Genomic DNA, 22,482 nt, shown 5'->3' on the forward strand with positions numbered 1-22,482 from the left:
TCAACCAATTTCACAAAAAAACAGGGTTCAAAGGAAGTAGATATGACTTAACTGTTTTTAATATTAAAAGCGTTTATAACTAAAGGGGGGAAACAACTGCGAACGAAATGGATCATTCACGCCGTTTGTGCGACCTCTTATTACTTAACTTCCCTACCGAAAAGAAAATGAAAGCTATTTTCAAACAGTAGTAAAAGTATGAAAGGAAGAGAGAAATTCTGAAAATTCACGGATTACAATATACTATTAACAAAACATTTGAGAAACAACATAAGGAAAGTCAGAATCTAAAGTAAAGGAAACCAAACGGAATGAGATGGGATGGAATGAAAATAACAATGTATTAAACAACTGTTTTTGTGGAGATTGAGTATGAAAGATGAACTAACTTGCTACTATGTTAGCGTGATTACATAAGACGCTTAAAACAAGCTTAGTTAAAAGTGAGTTTTGAACAGGGCAAAAAATAATTCTTCAGAAAAAATGATACATTTATGAGAATTATACAAAAATCTCAAGAATATGCCACTGAAATGATACACAATAAATATTTGTAATATTTGCTACTAAATTAAGATTAGACAGGGTAGATGTCTGACTACGATAACAGGGGTTAGTGGAGAAATTGGTTAACCACAGGTAAAGGTTTCTTTCCAGAATGAATCTTTCACCCAGCAACGAAGTTTACGTTGTTTTTAAACTTATTCAGCTCCAGCTACTACTCGAAGATATGCTGAAATGTTTATTACATACGTACTCCGTACAGAGAACTCCTCTCCAGCTCTTTACTATGCATCTTGCTCAAATCGGTTGTTACATCACCACCAGTTATTAGCTGGTAGAAGACTTCGTGCATTAGCTCATAAATATTTTTAGTTGCGAGTAAGAGTCACAATATTTTACATATTATCCATCCATCCTTCTACAAGACGTATGTAATTCTAACGAGCGTTACTATTCGATTTAATGACTTTGAATTATTTCCGACTTTGAATCCCGCTTTCGGCAGAACTAGCAGTCAGCATCTGCTCGGGTTCAGGCGATCAATACTTCGCCAACGCCTTGTCTTTACATTCAAGCGAGAACGTAAACATGACAGGGAAAGAAATATGATCCATATCCTTACAGGTAAGTCTATCGTCTGCAAACAGGCAATAATGCACTGTGTTTGAATAGCAGACGAGTAAATCTACAGGACCGTAGAAATTCTACTTAGGCCTGGGAAAACAAATTCCAATCCTAAACTTTACAAAGATTTAACAAATTTTCTTCTCTTTTCTTCTTTCCAGTTTCTTTCTTCTCTTTCAGTTTCTAATTGATTCTCAACGGTGTACTTTCAGGTAAAACCACTGATTGTTCTGTGATATCAGGTACATCTACTTTGTTTACCCTAAGCTATCTCATTGTCAGAGAGGACCACGAGGCAGTAATTATGCCGTCATAAGTAACCGAATAAATAAATAAATAAATGGTGCGCACTACGAAACCATGTCACTGTTATCGTGTTAAGAATCTTTGACGCAAGGTTTATGTCGATTGGAGAAAAAATGTGCCTACTGTGTAGGCCACTGGTAATAAGGAGTCTCACATTTCGAACACTCAACAGAGTAAAAACAGTGAGTTAATCGAGTACATTGCAGAGCCGATGTAGGTCACCGAAGAGTAGCAACTCGACGTGATAATGGCTCAATGTATGGATGGAGGTTCGCTGGAAGGAAATTGAAACTATCTAAGGTAGTCTGCTTCAGCTTATTGTCTTCGACTCCGTGTAACGCTTCTTTACATATCTCTACACTGGTATTCACGCATATATATCACTTAACTAACATTTATGTACTTGACACAAGCAAAAATTTTTAGACACAGTAGCAGGTGAAGAGTTGAAATAACTGAGGATATGAATACTCTCAAAGCTCCAAATGACGGTAAGTGATTCAGGTTTATAAAACGGCTCAACGTTGCTTACATTCACCGCGAATTCGTGATATTTACTGGATTTCACAAATAAGTGAACGAAAAGTACGGCAGTTGTGTCTGAAAATTAAGAATTTGGCAATCGGCATAAGGAACCAAACAGGCGTGGTTTTAAAACATCCCATGCGGTCAAAGACATCAGTATTATCTGAGGTGTGATACCGAACACTTTCGAAACGAAGTTGCGCCCTTCAACATCGTCAGCATGCAAAGCTGAGACGTGTAGTTGTTTTGATACGCGTCAATGCGTGCCCACACATGGACCGCCAGGCCGTTGAGAAATCACTCACAACCTCTTTGCACATAGGAGCATCTGTCTGTCTGAAGCGATTGAAGTTTGTGCGACCATATAATCCCAGTCAATGGCAATGCAGAAGACAGATTTACATTTACTGGAAGAGAAATTTAAGATCTAAATAGACCACCTACAGAATGATCATAATGGCAATACTTGCTTCAAACGCTATTTCGTTCGCGGTGGACCGACTCCTCAAGTCCAGTAATATATTACACACACCCTCCTTCGCAAATGTGACACTTACCTTCATAAATTTATCCTACAGATTCTTCCTGCCAGACGAAAAGTGTTGTGGCCATTATATATTCAGCTCTAAACAACATAGCTGAAGTAAAAGATGGCAGTTGCTTTGTCCGATGCCTAATTTCATAATGTTAGAGAGAAATGATCAGTTTTAGGGTATTTGTGGACTGTAAGAGCACTTTCCCGCGAAAGGCAAAGATCCTGAGTTCAAGTCTCTGTCCGACACACAGTTTTAATCTGTCAGGAAGTTTCATATTTGTGGTCTGTTGTTCCTAATTCGGGAACTCCCACCCCCTCCACCCCCCACCTGTAAATCCACCTTCTGATTACCATTTAGTAACTTCGTTGCTCCTCTTCCTACTTCCCTCTAAAGAACCTGTAAGATGCAGCTACAAAAGTGGAAATTATGTAGGTGAACCCAAGTTCCACCGAAAAAATTTTGAAAGTTATTGGGTGTTTTCTTAGTATTTCAGTATATACTGAGGTGACGAAAATCATGGGATTCCTCCTAATACTGTGTAGGACCTCCTCCTTCCCGGCAAAGTGAAGCAGCTCGACGTGACATGGACTCAAGAAGTCGTTGGATCCCCTGCAGAAATACTGAGCAATGCTGCTTTTATATCCTTACACAACTACGAAAGTTTTGGCAGTGCACTATTTTGTGCACGAACTGACCCCTTGTTAATGTCCCATAACTGTCCGGTGGGATTTATGTCGGGCGATCTGGGCGGCCAAATCATTCGTTAGAATTGTCCAGGATGTTTTACAAACCAATCGCGAACAGTTGTGACCCGGTGACGTGATGCATTGTCATAGGTAAAAATTCCATAATTGTTTGGGAACATGGAATCCATGAATGGCTGCAATTGGTCTCCGACTAGCTGAACATAACCATTTCCAGTCAATGATTGGTCCCTGTAAACACAACCCACACAATTATGGAGCCATCACCTGGTTGCACAGCACCTTGTTGAGAGCCTGGATCCATGGCTTCGTGGGGCCTGCTCCACGCTCTAACACTACCGTTAACTCTTACCAACTGAAATAAGGACTCATGTGACCAGTTCACGATTTTGCAATCGTGTAGAGTCCAACTGATACGGGTACAAGCCCAGGAGAGGCGTTCAGGCAACATCGTGCCGTTAGCAAAGGCACTCTCGTCGGTAGTCTTCTACCATGGCCAATAAACGCCAAATTTCGCCGAACTGTGCTAACGGATACGTTTGTCGTACGTCCCACATTGATTACTGCGGTTATTTCATGGAGTGAAGCTCGTCTGTCAGCACTGGTAACTTTTCCCAAAAGTTGCTGCTCTCGATCGTCAAGTGAAGACCGTCGGCCACTTCGTTGCCCGTGGTGAGAGGTAATGCCTGAAATTTGGTCTCCCCAACACATTCATGACGCTGTGGATCTCGGAATACTGAATTCCCTAAGATTTCCGAACTGGAGTGTCCCATGCGTCTATCTCCAACTTCCATTCCCATTTCAAAGTCTGTTAATTCCTTTCGGGCGGCTATAAACATGTCGGAAATCTCTTCACTTGAATCACCTGAATACACAGCTCCGCCAATACACTGCGATTTTATACCGTGTGTACGCAGTGCTACCCCGATCTGTGTACCTGCGTACCGCTATCCAATGACTTTTTGTCAACTCAGTGCAAGTAGCTCCTGATATTCGGTGGCTGCGTACAGAGTAAATATGTAATTGTGATTTATTCGGTTTGTTGTCTCGATTATTTTTGAACTCTACTGGCCATTAAAATTGCTACACTAAGAAGAAATGAAGATGATAAACGGGTATTCATTGGACAAATATATTATACTAGAACTGACATGTGATTACATTTTAACGCAGTTTGGGTGCATAGATCCTGAGAAATCAGTACCCAGAACAACTAACTCTGGGCAACGGCCTTGACAAGCCTGGGCATTGAGTCAAATAGAGCTTGGATGGCGTGAACAGGTGCAGCTGCTCATGCAACTTCAACACGATAGCACAGTTCATCAAGAGTAGTGAAGGGCGTATCGTGAGGAGCCAGTTGCTCGGCCACCATTGACCAGACGTTTTCAGTTGGTGAGAGATCTGGAGAATGTGCTGGCCAGGGCAGCAGTCGAACATTTTTTGTATCCATAAGAGCCCGTACAGGTCCTGCAACATGCGGTCGTGCATTATATTGCTGAAATGTAGGGTTTCACAGAGATCGAATGAAGGGTGGAGCCACGGATCGTAACACATATGAAATGTAACGTCCACTGTTCAAAGTGCCGTCAATGCGAACAAGAGGTGACCGAGACGTGTAACCAATGGCACCCCATACCATCACGCCGGGTGATACGCCAGTATGACGATGACGAATACACGCTTCCAATGTGCGTTCGCCGCGATGTCGCCAAACACGGATGTGACCATCATGATGCTGTAAACAGAACCTGAATTCATCCGAAAAAATGACGTTTTGCCATTCGTGCACCCAGGTTCGTCGTTGAGTACACCATCTCAGGCACTCCAGTCTGTGATGCAGCGTCAAGGGTAACCGCAGTCATGGTCTCCGAGCTGATAGTTCATGCTGCTGCAAACGTCGTCGAACTGTTCGTGCATATGGTTGTTGTCTTGCAAACGTCCCCATCTGTTGACTCAGGAATCGAGACGTGGCTGCACGATCCGTTACTGCCATGCGGATAAGATGCCTGTCATCTCGACTGCTTGTGATACGAGGCCGTTGGGATACACCACAGCGTTCCGTATTAACCTCCTGAACCCACCGATTCCATATTCTGCTAAAAGTCATTGGATACGATAAACCGCAATCGCGGTAGGCTATAATCCGACCTTTATCAAAGTCGGAAACGTGACGGTACGCATTTCTCCTCCTTACACGAGGCATCACAACATCGTTCCACCGGGCAACGCCGGTCAAGTATGAGAAGTCGGTTGGAATCTTTCCTCATGTCAGCACGTTGTAGGCGTCGCCACCGGCGCCAAGCTGGTGTGAATGCTCTGTATCTTCTCGGTATCGATTAAATTTCGCGTCTGTATCACGTCATATTCGTGGTGTAGCACTTTTAATGGCCAGTAGCGTATGTATGAATAACCTTCACACCAATGAAAACGCCTTCAATACGCAAACTCAAAACACAGAGTAATGCAACAACCCTCAGATGCGAAAGTACAGTCAAGCCGAAAGAGATCAGCATAGCGTTGTAGTGTCGCTCTTCCACTGCATTGAGTGAACCCACACACAAGGCACATGAGTTATCCATATTGCCGTTTAGCACTGTTAACGTATGATTAACAATGCTGTGCAAAGTAACACGAGACGGAATGCAGGCGTATGGGCGAAGAGTGGAAATGCGTTACTGTTGTTAACATCAAGCAGCGTGAGAGAACTGGCACGTTTCTCTGCAGACAAGACACACAGCGTGACATTCGCAGTATTTCGTACGTATTTTCAGTGCAATTCAGGTACAAAGTCAAATGTGGATAAGAAACAATACGAATTGCAACTGTTCTGTAATGAGCAACTGGTGACCACGGGTTCCGAGAGACCAAAATACTCAAAAACGATACACGATCAGAATCCGAAATTTTGTCGATAGAACTCGTGTCACCTTGTATAGCTAAGCATTCTGAGGGATAATGACTGGTGAGGAAAGTAACAACAGAAACTGATGTAGCAGGAATTAGATGAGGAGGCTGACAACTGATCCACTTGTTGGCCGCCACGGCTGGAACTGGCGCGGGTCACGTGTCATCCCGCAATTGCGGCGGCCGCCCATTGCCCCGAGGTCAGCTGACGCCCGTCCGGCTCTCCGCAGAAGCCGCCAGTGTTGGTTTCTGCACGCTGCGCGGCGCCCGCTCCTCTCTCCTCGCCGACGGACTGCCGCCTGCCCGAGGTACGACGCCTTTAATCACAGTTTCTTCCTCGGTCTCTAGCAAGCAACGTATTGTGTCAGGCCGCTGTCTGTTTTTTATCGCGCTTGTCACGCTGCTGCAACTGCTTCTGTGTTTTTGCACGTTAGGAATGTGTGGGTGCGTAATGTTTTACTGGTGGCTGCTTTCAGATAAAGCACAATAATGACTCAGCACTAATTGTCATTGGCAACATCTTCCGATACGCCACATCATATAAAGAGTTTGAAAATACATCCAAAGGATATATTACGAAAAAAACGAGTGCTGGCGAATGACGAACGTCTGCAAACTTAACCGATATATTGAACTGAAACAATGAACTGAAAAATCGAAACGTAAAATCCTAATATTTGTGTATATCAGATGTGTCTGACCTATTGTACTACCCCTTCCTCAGCAAAATGGTACGTCCGACGTTATTCCATTATAACGCATTTTACGCAATTCAGTACACAAGAATTGATATCGATTCTTGAAATCTATCCCACGTGCATTTTTAGATATTAATCTGGGACAACGTTACTTAATTTCGGTCCTCAGTTCTGTACCTTGTTCAACCTATGAACATATAAGTCCTTGTCATCCAGACGAGGACTACTGCGTATGTTCTATTGTATCATGGAATATTCTTCGTGGAACTGCTGGGATGTACAAAGCTGCAAGAAAGAAACTGGTATGTTCACGGACACAGGTCTTGCTCCTTTTACCGATGGAAGTTTTTTGTTATAGTATTAGGAAACTTGTAGTTTATACTGGAAATTGCTTTTTGATTACTAAGTTATTACAAGAGATATTTCCCTGTTTTTTACAAGGTATTCCCACCTCATTGCCTCATGATGTCTTGATGCACTTTTAGTAATCGTTTTCTTGGTAGAAGGTTTGCGAGGAGAGTATTATATTTAACTCATCACGAATGCTGACAAAACAGCAGACGAGGCGAAATTGAAACCACGGACAACTGGTTTATTATTCAAGTTAACTGCCATAAAATTTACAATCGTACATAACTGGACAAATTATTACATTATTATATCATACAAGACACCTGCCGCGCAAGATAAGAAGTTTACGTCACATAAATCATGATACGTTGCTGCTGAATGGGTTCATCCAGTTTATTTACTTCCTTGCATTTCCCGTTGACATTGGTGAAAAACGTTCCAACATGCTAACCACTTATGTACCTTAATCTCAACGCGATGTTAGTCCTTTATATTTATTTTTTTTACATATTTAATCTTACCTGCGTTCGTTCTCTATTTATCTTTCCCTCCCTCTTCCCCTCCCCCCTCTCTCTCTCTCTCTCCCTCCCTCCCCCCCTCATACACAAAGAGAGAGAGAGAGAGAGAGAGAGAGAGACGTCATGTCATCGTGCATTAAAAAACTCTTCTCTGCTTCTGTGGAGTATTATCTATTACAACCTTGATATCAAGGAGTATGTGTTCAGAAATTTTTATAGCTTCTTTCCGTGCTGTTGTCTGAATGAGCGATGGATGGTAGAGCTAATATCTGTTTCCGGTATTATTTTTGTGAACGTTGTTGTTGTTTTTAAATCACTCTTGATTGTTGACAAGAGAATTTAAAGAGGGAAGGAAGCTTAGAGTTTAACTTCCTGTCGACAGCGCAGTCATTAGGAACAGAGCTCAAGATCGGATTAGTATCGCTTGGAAAAGAAATTGGCCGTACCCTTTCAAGGAAACCATCCGGGCATTTGCCTTAATCACTACAGGGAAATCACGGAAATCCTAAATCTACATGTTCGGACGGCCATCTGAATCGGCATTCGCAGCGCTGACCACTGTTCTGCCTCGCTTGGTACCTGCTAAATAAAAAAATAAAAAACTCTACGACACGTTCTGGAGTGAACATCGCATATCACCTTTATCAGAGGCATCTGCGCAACAAGTACGTAACTCCTCAGTGAGGAATCATCCCAGAATTTATACCGTAAGATATTAGAGAGTGAAAGTAGGATAGGTAGTTCGATATTTTTACCTCCAAAGTTGCTGAGCTTAGACTTTTAGGATGATCTATAAGGTGAGACTTCCGGTTTAAGTTACTGTCGATACAATATTGTGTTCCATTAATTGATTTTCCTTACGTATTATTTTTAACAGTGTACTCAGGTCTCGTGCGCACAGTATTACATACATTGTGTTTTGCGGCTGGTCCAGGCGGAGGTTCGAGTCCACCCTCGGGCATGGGTGTGTGTGTTTGTCCTTAGGATAATTTAGGTTAAGTAGTGTGTAAGCTTAGGGACTGATGACCTAAGCAGTTAAGTCCCATAAGATTTCAAACACATTTCAACATTTTTGTGTTTTACCTACGTTCAGTGCTATCCTGTGTGCATGGAGCCAGTTATTAATTGTCAGCAACATATTAATCACATTTTCATCTGTTGAAGTTTCTCCATTAGTCTTTACTATATCATACTTACTCGTCAACAAAGAGCATGAATCCTGCTTCGAGGATATATGATCGAAAGTCATCTACAGGAAACGAGAACAAGGGCAGATTCAATATCGAGCCCTTTGGTACTCCTGTAATGGTGACTTCTTATCCTGAAGCTCATGGTACGTTGTGTACACTTCTTGAGTTTCCTAACGTCACATTATACATTGTTTTAGACAGGGTGGAAGTTAGTTAGCATCAAGATGTCTCGTACCATAATGTTTGAGCTCTCTGGGCGAATACTCTGAAATACACAATAAAATACATTCAACAATTAAGAGGAAATAATAACCAGCAATATTCTGTCGTTCAAATTTTGTATTGCCTGATTAGCAAAGTGAAAAATGGCAGACTCTTTTGAAATTCAAATTCGGACTGACGACTGTTTTATTTAGACATCGCTGTGTTTTTGGCCTTGTGTGCATAATCTATTCTATTACGTTAGAAATTAAGGTAAGCAATGAGACTGGTCGGTGATTCGTAGTACATGTCTAAGTACCTTTCTTGTAAATAGGTCGCGGTGGTCTAGCGGTTCTGGCGCTGCAGTCCGCAACCGCGGGACTGCTACGGTCGCACGTTCGAATCCTGCCTCGGGCATGGGTGTGTGTGATGTCCTTAGGTTAGTTAGGTTTAAGTAGTTCTAAGTTCTAGGGGACTTATGACCTAAGATGTTGAGTCCCATAGTGCTCAGAGCCATTTGAACCATTTTTGTAAATAGGTCTGACAACAGCATCTTTCAGCCTGTCTGGGAAATGCACCCTGTGATAGTGATGAATTTCGTATGTGACTGGATCTATTATGTGTGTGAAAACAGGATTTTAATAACTTACTTGAGATCTTATAAACACTGTGAGAGCGTTTTCTATTGTGGGTATTTATTAAATTCTTAATTTATTTGGATGAGAACAGAGTAATTGCGATTTAGTTTTATGTATACAGTACTCGCATTTATTCTTGCATATATCGTACCGCCCTATGCCCTGAGTTGTCCACGCCAATCTTACGAGTTAACTGATTACTAAATATAATGGCTGTCGGACTCTAAAATTTATGTTTGACTGTCTTCTTCAGTTCCTCTTTGAACTATTGCCCGTAGAGAGCTAATTTTGTTATTTAAATAGTTATTTTCACACTGTGTGTAGGGAAACAATGTTTGTTGGCTTACGTTTCGGGATCTTTGGGCAACGTTAGTTTAATGACTTCTCTGAGGCCTCGTCAAGACGAATTCTGGGGTTGCAAATGGCCAACTGGAGTCGAACCCGCAATCAGAGATTATACGAAGGTCACTCCAAAATAAATGCACACTATTTTTTTAAATTCATCTTTTATTCTACATGTTTGAAAGTTTTACAGCATGTAGATACATCCTTCAGGAACAATATTTTCATTTCTCCACGTAATTTCCTTCCCTCTCAACTGCCTTACGCCATCTTGGAACCAGCGCCTGTATACCCGCACGGTAAAAAATTCTGGACCAACCTGTTGAATCCACTGTTTGGCAGCGTGCACAAGGGAGTCATCATCTTCAAACCTTGTTCCACGGAGAGAGTCTTTCAGTTTCCCAAAGACATGATAGTCACATGGAGCCAGGTCAGGACTGTAAGGCAGGTGTTTCAGTGTTGTCATCCGAGTTTTGTGATCACTTTCATGGTCTTTTGACTGACAAGTGCCGTGCATTGTCGTGCAACAGCAAAACATCCTGCCTCTGCCGATGTTGTCGAACACGACTCAGTCGAGCTTCAAGTTCCTTCAGTGTCGTCAAATATGCATAAGAATTTATGGTGGTTCCACTTGGCATGAAGTCCACAAGCAAGAGTCCTTCGGAATCGAAAAACACCGTAGTCGTAACTTTTCCAGCAGAAGGTGTGGTTTTGAATTTTTTTTTCTTGGTTGATGCCACTCTATTCATGCCTCTGGTGGAAAATGATGGAGCCATGTTTCATCACCTATCACAATTCTTCCAAGAAAGTCCTCTCCACCATTCTCGTACTGTTCCAAAAGTTCGCTGCATACCGTTTTTCTGATTTCTTTGTGAGCTACTGTCAACATCCTGGGAACCCACCTTGTACAAACCTTTTCTAACGCCAACACTTTCAGTACTCGGCAAACACTTCCTTCCCCTATCCCTACGTAGCGTGACAATTCGTTCACTGTGATGCGTCTCTCAGCAGCCACCAATTCGTTAACTCTCTGCACATTGTCTGGAGTGTGTGCAGTACGAGGCCTGCCACTGCGAGGATAATCCTCAATATTGCCGTGCCCGCTTTCATCACGTAACCTGCTTGCCCACCGCATAACTGTACTGCAGCATCTCCATACACCTTTTTCAACCTCTTGTGGATGTTTCCCACTGTCTCGTTTTCACAACACAGGAATTGTATGACAGCACGTTGCTTCTGACGAACGTCAAGTGTAGCAGCGATCTTGAAGACATGTTGTGACAGCGCCACTCACGGGAATAGGTTGAACTAAGTTTGAAAACAAGCGGGAAGGATGTATCTACACACTGTGAAACTTTTACACATGCAGAATGAAAACTGTATTTTTACAAAAATAGTGGCTCTGAGCACTATGCGACTTAACTTCTGAGGTCATCAGTCGCCTAGAACTTAGAACTAATTAAACGTAACTAACCCAAGGACATGACAGACATCGATGCCCGAGGCAGGATTCGAACCTGCGACCGTAGCGGTCACGTGGTTCCAGACTGAAGCGCCTAGAACCGCATGGCCACACCCGACGGTAATAGTGTGCATTTCTTTTAGAGTGACCCTCGTACACTGGCCAGTCACGTTAGTGTCACCACCTGTAAACATCCTGAATAGCCAACTTTTGCAGAGCGGACCATTGCGACGTATAAAAGGAAGAGAGCTGGTGAGGTTCTGGAAGGCACTAACTGGAATGTGGAGCGGTAATTGGAATTTGGTAAGTTCCTATGGGACCAAACTGCTGAGGTCATCGGTCCCTAAGCTTATACTCTACTTAACCTAACTTTAACTTACGCTAAGGACAACACACACACCCATGCCCGAGGGAGGACTCGAATCTCCGACGGGGGGAGTCGCGCGGACCGTGGCAAGACGCCCAAGACCGCGCGGCTACCCCGCGCGGCCGAATATGCAGCGATGCAGACTCCAATGTCGTGGTCAGCTGCGCTACGTCTCTCGGTTGCGGATCAATGGTGCGAACAGTCTGATGGATGTGGACCCAGAGAATCTCGATTAGGTTTAAATCCGCGGTGTTTGGTGGCCAGGGTAGTAAGGTAAATTCATCCAGGTCCTGGCGTTGTCCCGCTCGTGGGTGTCACCGTGCCGAGGAAGAGCAAACTGCATGTAGATTGGAAATGGTCACCAAGGATAGATGCATACTAGTGTCGATCAACTGTACCTTCCAGAGTGACGAGATCACCCAGGGAATGTGACAAAAGCATTCCCCTGATTATAGCATTCCCTCCGCCGGCTAGGACCCTTCCAAGGGTTGTTGTAGGGATTTGCTTTCCACCCGTGGAGCATAAAACTTGATTCATCTGAAAAGGCCACTCAGTTGCTGAACAGTTGCATGTCTGTTCGCCGTCACACATCTCTCCAGCCCTAGTTCACACCTGTCGTCTATGGCCCGTGGTGCACCACGGCTGCGTTGGCTCCAGTTTTGGACGGCGCCAATTTTCCATGTACGGCATATTGTAACCATGGCGGGACGCGAACAGTTTATAGATTTAGCCGTTTCGGAAATGCTTCCACCATTGGCCCGAAAGTCAATGATCATGCCCTTTTGGAGATTAGATACGAGGCGTGTTTTTTAAGTACGTACCGTTTTGAAATTTAAAAAAAAGACGTGCTAAGATATCTCAATAATTTTATTTTTACATGAAATCTTGTACCTTAAAGTACTTTTCTACATAATTTCCCTCAATATTGAGGCACTTGTCATAACGTTGTACCAGTTTTTGAATACTCTCCTCATAGATGTCTGCCGCCTGACTTGTAAACCACCGCCAAGGTGTTTCTTCAAGTGCAGGAACAGATGGTAGTCACTGGGCGCAAGATAGCGGCTGTATGGAGGATGATCTAGAGTTTCCCATCGAAACGATGTGATGAGATCTTTGGTCTGATTCGCCAGATGCGGACGGGCATTGTCTTGCAGCAAAACGATGCCCTTGCTCAAGTTCCATGGACTGTTGCTTTGATCCTGGTGTGACGTAGGCCACCCATGTTTCATCGCCCGTAACAGTTTGGCTTAAGAAATCATCACCGTCGTTGTGGTACCGCTAAAGGAAAGTCAGTGCACTGTCTAAACGTTTGGTTTTTCGCACATCCGTCAACATTTTTGGTAACCAACGCGCGCACTATTTTCGCTAATTCAAGTGTTCAGTCACAATGCCACACAAAACACTACGAGAAACATTAGGAAAGTCATCCCGCAAGGACGAAATCGTAAAGCATCTGTTTACTCTCACCTTATTGTCCACTTCCTGCAGCAAACCTCCATTAACGACCGAAGGACGCCCATTTCGTTGTTTATCAGGCACACTTGTGCGGCCATCTTTAAATGCTCTCACCCACTTTCTTACCATTCCGTCATTCATAATGTTTTCTCCGTAAACTGCACAGATCTCACGATGAATACCGATCGCTTTTAGGCTTTTAGCACTAAGAAATCTGATAACAGCCCGTACTTCACAGTCGGCGGGACTCACCATTATCGGAGGCATCTTAAACAGTCAGTACACAACGTAAACAAGGAAGAATCAGACTTAAATGGCGTCAGTGCGTAGATTATGGTACAGCCTCTCATGTAAAAATAAAATTATTGAGATATCTTAGCACGTCTTTTTTTAAATTTCAAAACGGTACTTACTTAGAAAACACACCTCGTACATCGCTACGTTTCCGTGTTACGACAATGAGACACTGTCATCCGCATCCTTCCTGACACCTCTGTATACCCTCCACTGCTAGTGCTGCCAAATGTCGTCTGTGTGTGGTTACTGCACGTTGACGTCGAACATAGGCGGTGGTCATATTAGCGTTAATAGGCCTTGTATTAAATGTATATAACTCGAAATATTTACAAATGCTGCACAAAACACAACCTCATGTCTGACAACAACAAAAACTGAATAAAATGGCGGCAGCAGCTTTGGCCGTTCTAGTGCACGTTCCATCATGTGATTCAGAAATCAATCACTAGGTTGCAATACAGACGAAAAACTTCATGTGCTCGTAGCTACACTATCCTCTATGTTCAACACCCTCCCCTATTATAAGACCAACTTCTCATTAACCTGTAACTTTGTTTAGTAGAAAAGATAATATTCCAATACTTAAAAATGTAGAGAATATACACTACTGGCCATTAAAATTGCTACACCACGAAGGTGACGTGCTACAGACGCGGAATTTAACTGACAGGACGAAGATGCTGTGATATACAAATGATTAGCCGTTCAGAGCATTCACACAAGGTTGGCACCGGTGGCGACACTTACAACGTGCTGACGTGAGGAAAGTTTCAAACAGATTCCTCATACACAAACAGCAGTTGACCGGCGTTGCCTGGTGAAACGTTTTTGAGACGCTTCATGTAAGGAGGAAAAATGCGTACCATCACGTTTCCGACTTTGATAAAGGTCGGATTGTAGCCTATCGCGATTGCAGTTTATCGTATCGCGACATTGCTGCTCGCGTTGGTCGAGATCCAATGACTGTTAGCAGAATATGGAATCGGTGGGTTCAGGAGGGTAATACGGAACGCCGGATGGATCCCAACGGCCTCGTATGTCTAGCAGTCGAGAAGGCAGGCATCTTATCCGCATGGCTGTAACGGATCTTGCAGCCACGTCTCGATCCCTGGGTCAACAGATGGGGACGTTTGCAAAACAACAACCATCTGCACGAACAGTTCGACGACGTTTGCAGCAGCATGAACTATCAGCACGTAGACCATGGCTGCGGTTACCCTTGACGCTGCATCACAGACAGGAGCGCCTGAGATGGTGTACTTAACGACGAACCTGGGTGCACGAATGGCAAAATGTAATTTTTTTGATGAATCGCTGTGAACGCACATTGGAAGCGTGTATTCGTCATCGCCATACTGGCGTATCACCCGGCGTGATGGTATGGGGTGTCATTGGTTACACATCTCGGTCACCTCTTGCTCGCATTGACGACACTTTGAACATTGGACGTTACATTTCAGATGTGTTACGACCCGTGGCTCTACCGTTCATTCGATCACTGCGAAACCCTACATTTCAGCAGGAAAATGCACGACCGCATGTTGCAGGTCCTGTAGAGGCCTTTTTGGATACAGAAAATGTTCGACCGCTGCCCTGGCCACCACATTCTCCAGATCTCTCACCGATTGAAAACGTCTTGTCAACGGTGGCCGAGCAACTGTCTCGTCACAATACGCCAGTCACTAGTCTTGATGAACTGTGGTATCGTGTTGAAGCTGCATGGGCCACTGTACCTGTACACGCCATCCAAGCTCTGTTTGACTCAATGCCCAGGCGTATCAAGGCCATTACTACGGCCAGAGGTGATTGTTCTGGGTACTGATTTCTCAGGATCTATGCACCCAAATTGCGTGAAAATGTAATCACACGTCAGTTCTAGTATAATATATTTTTCCAATGAATAACCGTTTATCATTTGCATTTCTTCGTGGTGCAGCAATTATAATGGCCAGTAGTGTACTACTGATGATGGTACCAAATTTTTAAAACGTGTTTCGACAAAAATAGTGTAATCGTTGTTTTAAGGTGATAATGACAGTTAAAATACCGTGACCGTTTTATAAATTAGATAGGTGTTTCAGAACACCATCAGTGACAAATGTTGTTGACTTGCTTAAATTATTTAATAAATCGACATGTCTCGAGGTTCAACCCTCATCTTCCGACTACAGTGACAATACCAAAAATCTTTAACAAAGTTAGAAGTAAATGCTGAAGTTTTTCTTCGCTGTCTTGAAATGTGCTGGCCATCCTGCAGCCAAAGAGAAGGATAGCCTAATGCGACACAATGGAAAACTTGGAAATTTGTGGTAAGATCCTGTGGTACCAAACTGCTCAGGTCATCGGTCCCTAAGCTTACATACTACTTAATCGAACTTAAACTAACTTACGCTAAGGACAACACACACACACACACCCATGCCCGAGGGAGGACTCGAACCTCCGAGGGGGGGGGGGGGGAGCCGCGTGAACCGTGACAAGGCTCCTAAGACCGCACAGCTAGCGACGGAATGTTATGTTCATTTGTTGGTTTGCTGTTCACATAAGTTTTTAAAATTGATCACTCACTTTGTTCATATGAAATGGCTGTCTTCTTCTGCTGTGTTCTGTTACCTCCTTTGATGCGGTTCCTTGTTTATAAACTTGCAAAGGACACTTAATACACGTAACCATAATTAATTCTACTGCGCAGTGGAAACAAACTGGCGGTCAAGACAAAGATTGATCCATTAAACTTCGGGCGTGTATCTGAATAAATTCCTGTACACTCCCGAAATTTAATGGAACAGTCATTGGGCTGCGAAAACACGAACGTGCAGAACAAAGTATGTGTTGATTTAACAACTGATTCGTCGGCTCTGGCGTCAACTGCACTTGCAATATGATATGCACACCTAGTTGACGCATCTCTGATGTTGACTGACGAAATGTATTACTGTAAGAGAGACCGTGACAGTTTGATACTAATAACGACAAAAATAATGCTATTGTAACACAGATTCATATATGTTTTTAATCACAATGGGTTAAGGATGAGTCCACCTTTTTGCAAGTACAAAATTATTGCTTTCCTTCCTTTAACAGGCATGGACGCTTCACCATAGTTGTGGAACCCACAGTGGGTTGTTTCCTTTTCTTTTCCTCTTATTTTGCATTGTGTGGGTCTTGTGGCTTCCAACAGAGATGAGCCACAGGTCTAAATTACTACACCATGCCATCATTGCTGTACTTGGCTTGTCCAGATGTGGTGGTTAGTGTTTAACGTCCCGTCGACAACGAAGTCATTAGAGACGGAGCGCAAGCTCGGGTTAGGGAAGGACTGGGAAGGAAATCGGCCGTGCCCTTTCAAAGGAATCATCCCGGCATTTGCCTGAAACGATTTAGGGAAATCACGGAAAACCTAAATCAGGATGGCTGCAGACGGGATTGAACCGTCGTCCTCCCGAATGCGAGTCCAGTGTGGCTTGTCCAGAGCTGTCGCTGGTTCGTATTTGTATACCGAACGTGTTTTGTTGTTTTATGTAGCTGGACTGAGATTTTCTCCTACTCATTTGTAAACAGCGCGTCTCGTTAGGCTGTTGGAGTTTTGAGACATATTTCCCTGCACAAATTTAAGTTTCTGATGCGCTTTTCGACTCGATTATTAATCGTTAGGCTCTTTCTATTTTAACGGTATTGAACTGAAGAAGGTGAAGAAATGCGAGTTCTTGAAACATGTAATTTTGTTTAGTACTTTGTTTTCTTTTTCACTTCTGGCCAAGGCTGAATATGACCATGTTTTAATGTACGAGCACGGTTACTGTTAGAGCATCAAAACCAATGGTGACGAGTAGCAGAAAGAAGAATAACAACTCGCTTAGCATCAAATTTAGGAACGATGCAGTAGTGGAACTAGGGAAATAGTTCTCCTGTCTGGAAAGCAGGATCACAAAAGATGGGCGAAGCATTGAAGATATAAAGACCGGACTGGCAAAAGTAAATAACAGTTTTCCCAACAAAACAGATGCTGCTCTTAAGAGGTATTGAGATGGAGCTGAGGAAGAAGTTCTTCAAAGAGTTCGTTTGGGGCACAATGTTGTTTGGAAATGAGAAGTGGAACATCAGACGTCAATACAAGAAATTGGAATGATTTGGAATGTGCAAAACAAATTATAGAAGGAATTGGTTGTTACAGTTACGTAAAGATGAGATTAGCATTAGCGCAAGAAAGGGAAAGATGGGGGAAAGCATGAAATTTGTCGAAATACTGACGTCAGAATCAGGTCTGTTGTCAAGTTTTATACTCAGCTTGTTGTATGACACATTGTACATTGTACACTTGAGTGCCAGACGTGTACAGTCTATTTCGTTACGAAAGAGCAGACGCGTCGCCAGCCCTTCCAGCTTGAGTCGGCGTCTTTAAATCACCTTCCGGGGCTAAGCCAGTATCCACCAGGCTACGTGCTGAGTCTGTTTGCATTTACACTTTTAGTTAATGAAGTGGTGAATTTAGGCAGATTGCGTCACAGCTTTCTGTTTCCAGGAAACTAATGTGCGTTACTAAAGATTATTGAGCCTTCCGCCTCTGTTTCGTTTGCTTAGAACGGTGCCGCTGTCTTACAGTAAATCTTCCGGGGTTCAGCGGAGACAAGAGCACGCCGGCAACTGTCAGAGGGTACACAGTGCTCAGGCTGATAACGCTGCTCGGCTCTTTAGTATAAGACAAAGAGCCTTTGTTAGTGGCTGAAAACGGGATTGACCCCGCAGTGCGCGTCTGCTGTTCGGCGAAAGCAGTAAAGCAAGACGCTCCGCATTCTTCCTGTAGTTCGACTTTATTTTCAGAGGTTAGTATTTTTTTTTTACTGCCGACTTCAACGAAGTGTCTCTAGAAGAGCATCTGATATATGTTTCGGTAAACAGTGGGGTACTAGATCTTTGATTTTGTCTTTTGCAGTATGTGTAAAACTTTAGTTCTGTCTGAACGCAGCCACGGACCACATAAAACATTCAGGAATGCCGAAATCTAATGTATTCTGACGGAAAAAAAATCACAACACCAGTAAAGAGCTGAGCGACGTAAACGAAAGTTGGTAGGTGTGTTTCTACATCTGAAAGAGTATGTCTGTCTGTTCAAATTTCGTGCCAGTCGCGTAAGAGTGCCGCTAGTAGCAATTCTATGAGGATGCAAAATGTTCAAATGTGTGTGAAATCTTATGGGACTTAACTGCTAAGGTCATCAGTCCCTAAGCTTACACACTACTTAACCTAAATTATCCTACGGACAGCCACACACACCAATGCCCGAAGGAGAACTCGAACCTCCGCCGGGACCAGCCACACAGTCCATGACTGCAGCGCCTTACGCCGCCTCGGTGGCCGAGCGGTTCTAGGCGCTATAGTCTGGAACCGAGCGACCGCTACTGTCGCAGGTTCGAATCCTGCCTAGGGCATGTATGTGTGTGATGTCCTTAGGTTAGTTAGGTTTAAGTACTTCTAAGCTATAGGGGACTTATGACCTCAGAAGTTAAGTCCCATAGTGCTCAGAGCCATTTGAACCATTTTTTTGACCTCAGAAGTTAAGTCCCATAGTGATCAGAGCCATTTGAACCTTTTTTTTGCAGCGCCTGAGACCGCTCGGCTAATCCCGCGCGGCTATGAGGATGCAATTCAAGTTGGCTTTAAATACGCGCTGTGATGGTCGTAAGCGTTACTTATTTTTGAGATTGGACGTGGTGAGTCGCTATTAGCCAAGAACGTCTTTAAGGGACAAAGACATCACTATCAACACCTTACTACGAGAAGCAGGAAATTCCTTCTGTGACACTGCAGGGAGACTAACAGGCATGTGGCCAGTGTACTTGACTGCTAACAGAGTGGCCAAAAGAATGTACGTACATCCATAGTTGAAATGGAGGACAGTGGGGCGTCAGCTGGTAGAAATTTATATTAAAAACGAAGAAATTCCTCCAGATGCTTAACGTGTCTATTTTATTTTGGCAACTAGTTTCAACCTTGTAACAACGTCATCTTCAGGCCCATACACTTGTTGACGTCAACTGCGTGGAGCTGATACTAGAAGTCAGTGGTGAGATACGGATGTGCTCCCAAGCACATGGGAGCACATCCGTATCTCACCATGGCCCAAACACTTGTTTACGTCAGCTGCACGCAGTTGACGTCAACAATTGTATGGGCCTGAAGATGACGTTGTTACAACGTTGAAACTAGTTGCCAAAATAAAATCGACACCTTAAATACAGCTGGAGGAATTTCTTCATTTTTAATACAAGAACGTACAGTCGCAACAAGACTGGACTTCGGACTGCCACGTGGCACTACCGAGAAGGAAGCCCACCGTGTTCTGTGTGTGATTGTGACACATAGCACTGCATCTGGAGCAGCAAATTGAGCAGCAGTTGGCATCAGAGGGTCACAACGAACTGTTACAAATCAGCTACTTCAAGAACATTTCGAGCCAGACGCCCAGTAGCGTGCATTCCACTGACCCTAAACCATCGTCATTTGCGACTTCAGAGGTGTCAATCGAGAGTTTATTAGCGGGCAGAGTGGAAGTCTGTTGTTTTTTCCGATGAAAGCTGGTTGTCTGGGTGCCAGCGATGGGCGTGTATTGATTAGGAGGAGGCCAGTTCAGGTCCTGCAACAACCCTGGATCTACACCTGGGGTTATGTTCTGGGGTGACATTTCGTACGACACCAGAAGCACTCTCGTGGTTATCCCACACACGCTGATTGCAAAATTGTACTTCTGTCTGATTATTCGATCTGTTGTGCTGCCATTTGTGAATACCATTCCAAGGGTGTTTTCCAGCAGGATAACGCTTGTCCACATACCTCTTCTTGTAACCAAAAGTGCACTACAGAGTATCGAAATGTTGCCATGGCCTGCTGCATCAATAGATCCGTCTCCAATCGAGCGCATGTGCGACGTCATTGGACCACTTCTCCAGCTTCATCCACAAAGAACTCTGACTGTCCCTGTACTGACCGACCATGTGTAACACTAGCGATCACCATCGTACAAAGTGACATCCGGCACCTGTACATCACAATTCGTATACATTTGATTGCTTGCATTCAACATTCTGGTGGTTAAACCGGCTATTAATTACCAGCATTTCATATCTTCAGTGGCCTATCTCGTGCTTACATTAGCTTGTGATCTTGCAGTGTTAATCACTTATATTTTTATTTTTTTTTAAATTTTTTATGTTGAGAATTTTTTCAGGCAGTGTGTTTAGAAATGACCACATTGTGAATACGCTATGAAGACAGTTTCAACTGTAAACCTACCGTTTTTGCGGTCCACGTAGTAGCTGGTATCAACCGGGCTTCGGTGGCAGACGAAGGGAGTAAAAAACTTTGTGCAACTACCTGAATACCAAGTCCGACGCACACACACACACACACACACACACACACACACACACACACACACACAAACGCAGATGTATCACATTAATGTAGCCTACGAAACAGCTGAAGAACCAGCCAAAAGCGTTACATAAATTGTTATTCCAAAGATATTCCCGTTGCCAGACTGCTAAAAAATGTGCGCTCACTAATACTGTAACTACCAGGACTTCGCAACGAATAGTCGTTGCAACCTGCTGGAACAGAAGATTTCAGAGTTGGCTTGTGGAAACTCGTGTATAAGTACATGACGTTCTGCAACAAAAGTGCAGCCAGTGAATTGTTGTCATTGTAAAGACTTGTTATACCATCACCTTCAATGATTCACTACTCGCAACCAAATAAGTCAGGGGAGACAATTGAATTCTGACCCACTTTTTTTTTGCATCGATTCCCAAGTAATCCTAGGTATTTATTGCAATCCATTTTAAGACAGGCTTATCGTTTGTAATATCCAGACACACAGACTAAATCCTCATATTTTCGCATAAAGACCGCATCAAAGTCAGATATTCTCAAGAAACGTTTGGACGAGAATTTTAGAAGCATTGTTGCTGGAAAACTGGATCTTTCTGTACATCTAATAGGTGATAACCAGTAAAACCCAGATTCTTTAAAGAATCGAACTCCCATACATAAAAGAGCTTCAGACTTCTAATTACCTTACAAATGAGTTAATATGCTAAATACTTGACGTTAAACATATAAGGAAGGAAGAAGTTTAAAAAAGGTTTCAAATGATGTTTAAAGTTTGTTACAAGTCGGTATGTGCTCTCATTATCAAGCACTGGATGAGTATGGTCTGGGTAATTTGTGCTCCGCTTCAAGCAATTGCTAGGTTTCCACGCATCTCAATGTTTATAATGCCGTATACCCTGAACTACAGGGTGTTACAAAAAGGTACGGCCAAACTTTCAGGAAACATTCCTTGCACACAAATAAAGAAAAGATCTTATGTGGACATGTGTGCGGAAACGCTTAACTTCCATGTTAGAGCTCATTTTAGTTTCGTTAGTGTGTACTGTACTTCCTCGATTCACCGCCAGTTGGCCCAATTGAAGGAAGGTAATGTTGACTTCCGTGCTTGTGTTGACATGCGACTCATTGCTCGACAGTACTAGCATCAAGCACATCAGTACGTAGCATCAACAGGTTAGTGTTCATCACGAACGTGGTTTTGCAGTCAGTGCAATGTTTACAAATACGGAGTTGGCAGATGCCCATTTGATGTATGGATTAGCACGGGGCAATAGCTGTGGCACGGTACGTTTGTATCGAGACAGATTTCCAGAACGAAGATGTCCAGACAGGAAGACGTTCGAAGCAATTGATCGGCATCTTGGGGAGCACGGAACATTCCAGCCTATGACTCGCGACTGGGGAAGACCTAGAACGACGAGGACACCTGCAATGGACGAGGCAATTCTTCGTGCAGTTGACGATAACCCTA

At 43.4% G+C, this 22,482-nt stretch overlaps 1 protein-coding gene across 2 annotated transcripts in view; it reads left to right on the forward strand.

The window, feature by feature from the left end:
• Positions 1-6,296: 6,296 nt before the first annotated feature.
• Positions 6,297-22,482, forward strand: part of LOC126162137 (uncharacterized) — a 51,743-nt gene continuing 35,557 nt past the window's right edge. Inside the window, exon 1 of one of the 2 annotated variants that reach the window (XM_049918431.1) lies at positions 6,297-6,411. The gene's annotated coding sequence lies outside the window, so the exon portion shown is untranslated. Of the gene's footprint in view, positions 6,412-18,339; positions 18,446-22,482 lie in introns of those variants that run through there. The other variant, XM_049918432.1, reaches the window with a different exon arrangement.

The sequence above is a fragment of the Schistocerca cancellata genome, chromosome 2 (genome assembly GCF_023864275.1).
Source record: "Schistocerca cancellata isolate TAMUIC-IGC-003103 chromosome 2, iqSchCanc2.1, whole genome shotgun sequence".
Lineage (NCBI taxonomy): Eukaryota > Metazoa > Arthropoda > Insecta > Orthoptera > Acrididae > Schistocerca > Schistocerca cancellata.